Here is a 4,530-nt window from a genome sequence, read left to right as displayed (position 1 = left end):
ATGAGACGATGCAAAATGGTGTTTAGAAGGTGCTTAAAGTGACTTTAAAGAGAATGAGACGATGCAAAATGAGGTTTAGAAGGTGCTTAAGGTGACTTTAAAGAGAATGAGACGATGCAAAATGAGGTTTAGAAGGTGCTTAAAGTGACTTTAAAGAGAATGAGACGATGCAAAATGGTGTTTAGAAGGTGCTTAAAGTGACTTGAAAGAGAATGAGACGATGCAAAATGGTGTTTAGAAGGTGCTTAAAGTGACTTTAAAGAGAATGAGACGATGCAAAATGAGGTTTAGAAGGTGCTTAAAGTGACTTTAAAGAGAATGAGACGATGCAAAATGAGTTTTAGAAGGTGCTTAAGGTGACTTTAAAGAGAATGAGACGATGCAAAATGAGGTTTAGAAGGTGCTTAAAGTGACTTTAAAGAGAATGAGACGATGCAAAATGAGGTTTAGAAGGTGCTTAAAGTGACTTTAAAGAGAATGAGACGATGCAAAATGAGGTTTAGAAGGTGCTTAAAGTGACTTTAAAGAGAATGAGACGATGCAAAATGAGGTTTAGAAGGTGCTTAAAGTGACTTTAAAGAGAATGAGACGATGCAAAATGAGGTTTAGAAGGTGCTTAAAGTGACTTTAAAGAGAATGAGACGATGCAAAATGGTGTTTAGAAGGTGCTTAAAGTGACTTTAAAGAGAATGAGACGATGCAAAATGAGGTTTAGAAGGTGCTTAAAGTGACTTTAAAGAGAATGAGACGATGCAAAATGAGGTTTAGAAGGTGCTTAAAGTGACTTTAAAGAGAACGAGACGATGCAAAATGAGGTTTAGAAGGTGCTTAAAGTGACTTTAAAGAGAATGAGACGATGCAAAATGAGGTTTAGAAGGTGCTTAAAGTGACTTTAAAGAGAATGAGACGATGCAAAATGGTGTTTAGAAGGTGCTTAAAGTGACTTTAAAGAGAATGAGACGATGCAAAATGAGGTTTAGAAGGTGCTTAAAGTGACTTTAAAGAGAATGAGACGATGCAAAATGAGGTTTAGAAGGTGCTTAAAGTGACTTTAAAGAGAATGAGACGATGCAAAATGGTGTTTAGAAGGTGCTTAAGGTGACTTTAAAGAGAATGAGACGATGCAAAATGGTGTTTAGAAGGTGCTTAAGGTGACTTTAAAGAGAATGAGACGATGCAAAATGGTGTTTAGAAGGTGCTTAAAGTGACTTTAAAGAGAATGAGACGATGCAAAATGAGGTTTAGAAGGTGCTTAAAGTGACTTTAAAGAGAATGAGACGATGCAAAATGAGGTTTAGAAGGTGCTTAAAGTGACTTTAAAGAGAATGAGACGATGCAAAATGGTGTTTAGAAGGTGCTTAAGGTGACTTTAAAGAGAATGAGACGATGCAAAATGAGGTTTAGAAGGTGCTTAAAGTGACTTTAAAGAGAATGAGACGATGCAAAATGGTGTTTAGAAGGTGCTTAAGGTGACTTTAAAGAGAATGAGACGATGCAAAATGAGGTTTAGAAGGTGCTTAAAGTGACTTTAAAGAGAATGAGACGATGCAAAATGAGGTTTAGAAGGTGCTTAAAGTGACTTTAAAGAGAATGAGACGATGCAAAATGGTGTTTAGAAGGTGCTTAAAGTGACTTTAAAGAGAATGAGACGATGCAAAATGGTGTTTAGAAGGTGCTTAAAGTGACTTTAAAGAGAATGAGACGATGCAAAATGGTGTTTAGAAGGTGCTTAAGGTGACTTTAAAGAGAATGAGACGATGCAAAATGAGGTTTAGAAGGTGCTTAAAGTGACTTTAAAGAGAATGAGACGATGCAAAATGAGGTTTAGAAGGTGCTTAAAGTGACTTTAAAGAGAATGAGACGATGCAAAATGGTGTTTAGAAGGTGCTTAAAGTGACTTTAAAGAGAATGAGACGATGCAAAATGAGGTTTAGAAGGTGCTTAAAGTGACTTTAAAGAGAATGAGACGATGCAAAATGAGGTTTAGAAGGTGCTTAAGGTGACTTTAAAGAGAATGAGACGATGCAAAATGGTGTTTAGAAGGTGCTTAAGGTGACTTTAAAGAGAATGAGACGATGCAAAATGAGGTTTAGAAGGTGCTTAAGGTGACTTTAAAGAGAATGAGACGATGCAAAATGAGGTTTAGAAGGTGCTTAAAGTGACTTTAAAGAGAATGAGACGATGCAAAATGGTGTTTAGAAGGTGCTTAAAGTGACTTTAAAGAGAATGTGACGATGCAAAATGGTGTTTAGAAGGTGCTTAAAGTGACTTTAAAGAGAATGAGACGATGCAAAATGAGGTTTAGAAGGTGCTTAAAGTGACTTTAAAGAGAATGAGACGATGCAAAATGAGGTTTAGAAGGTGCTTAAAGTGACTTTAAAGAGAATGAGACGATGCAAAATGAGGTTTAGAAGGTGCTTAAAGTGACTTTAAAGAGAATGAGACGATGCAAAATGAGGTTTAGAAGGTGCTTAAAGTGACTTTAAAGAGAATGAGACGATGCAAAATGGTGTTTAGAAGGTGCTTAAGGTGACTTTAAAGAGAATGAGACGATGCAAAATGAGGTTTAGAAGGTGCTTAAAGTGACTTTAAAGAGAATGAGACGATGCAAAATGGTGTTTAGAAGGTGCTTAAGGTGACTTTAAAGAGAATGAGACGATGCAAAATGAGGTTTAGAAGGTGCTTAAAATGACTTTAAAGAGAATGAGACGATGCAAAATGGTGTTTAGAAGGTGCTTAAGGTGACTTTAAAGAGAATGAGACGATGCAAAATGGTGTTTAGAAGGTGCTTAAAGTGACTTTAAAGAGAATGAGACGATGCAAAATGGTGTTTAGAAGGTGCTTAAAGTGACTTTAAAGAGAATGAGACGATGCAAAATGAGGTTTAGAAGGTGCTTAAGGTGACTTTAAAGAGAATGAGACGATGCAAAATGAGGTTTAGAAGGTGCTTAAAGTGACTTTAAAGAGAATGAGACGATGCAAAATGGTGTTTAGAAGGTGCTTAAGGTGACTTTAAAGAGAATGAGACGATGCAAAATGGTGTTTAGAAGGTGCTTAAGGTGACTTTAAAGAGAATGAGACGATGCAAAATGAGGTTTAGAAGGTGCTTAAAGTGACTTTAAAGAGAATGAGACGATGCAAAATGAGGTTTAGAAGGTGCTTAAAGTGACTTTAAAGAGAATGAGACGATGCAAAATGGTGTTTAGAAGGTGCTTAAGGTGACTTTAAAGAGAATGAGACGATGCAAAATGGTGTTTAGAAGGTGCTTAAGGTGACTTTAAAGAGAATGAGACGATGCAAAATGAGGTTTAGAAGGTGCTTAAGGTGACTTTAAAGAGAATGAGACGATGCAAAATGAGGTTTAGAAGGTGCTTAAAGTGACTTTAAAGAGAATGAGACGATGCAAAATGAGGTTTAGAAGGTGCTTAAAGTGACTTTAAAGAGAATGAGACGATGCAAAATGAGGTTTAGAAGGTGCTTAAAGTGACTTTAAAGAGAATGAGACGATGCAAAATGGTGTTTAGAAGGTGCTTAAAGTGACTTTAAAGAGAATGAGACGATGCAAAATGAGGTTTAGAAGGTGCTTAAGGTGACTTTAAAGAGAATGAGACGATGCAAAATGAGGTTTAGAAGGTGCTTAAAGTGACTTTAAAGAGAATGAGACGATGCAAAATGAGGTTTAGAAGGTGCTTAAAGTGACTTTAAAGAGAATGAGACGATGCAAAATGGTGTTTAGAAGGTGCTTAAGGTGACTTTAAAGAGAATGAGACGATGCAAAATGAGGTTTAGAAGGTGCTTAAAGTGACTTTAAAGAGAATGAGACGATGCAAAATGGTGTTTAGAAGGTGCTTAAGGTGACTTTAAAGAGAATGAGACGATGCAAAATGGTGTTTAGAAGGTGCTTAAAGTGACTTTAAAGAGAATGAGACGATGCAAAATGAGGTTTAGAAGGTGCTTAAAGTGACTTTAAAGAGAATGAGACGATGCAAATGGTGTTTAGAAGGTGCTTAAAGTGACTTTAAAGAGAATGAGACGATGCAAAATGGTGTTTAGAAGGTGCTTAAAGTGACTTTAAAGAGAATGAGACGATGCAAAATGGTGTTTAGAAGGTGCTTAAAGTGACTTTAAAGAGAATGAGACGATGCAAAATGAGGTTTAGAAGGTGCTTAAAGTGACTTTAAAGAGAATGAGACGATGCAAAATGAGGTTTAGAAGGTGCTTAAGGTGACTTTAAAGAGAATGAGACGATGCAAAATGAGGTTTAGAAGGTGCTTAAAGTGACTTTAAAGAGAATGAGACGATGCAAAATGAGGTTTAGAAGGTGCTTAAAGTGACTTTAAAGAGAATGAGACGATGCAAAATGAGGTTTAGAAGGTGCTTAAAGTGACTTTAAAGAGAATGAGACGATGCAAAATGGTGTTTAGAAGGTGCTTAAGGTGACTTTAAAGAGAATGAGACGATGCAAAATGAGGTTTAGAAGGTGCTTAAGTGACTTTAAAGAGAATGAGACGATGCAAAATGGTGTTTAGA

Source organism: Anopheles ziemanni, unplaced genomic scaffold (genome assembly GCF_943734765.1).
Source record: "Anopheles ziemanni unplaced genomic scaffold, idAnoZiCoDA_A2_x.2 U_33, whole genome shotgun sequence".
Classification (NCBI taxonomy): Eukaryota; Metazoa; Arthropoda; class Insecta; order Diptera; family Culicidae; genus Anopheles; species Anopheles ziemanni.
Note: the sequence above shows the minus strand (reverse complement) of the source record.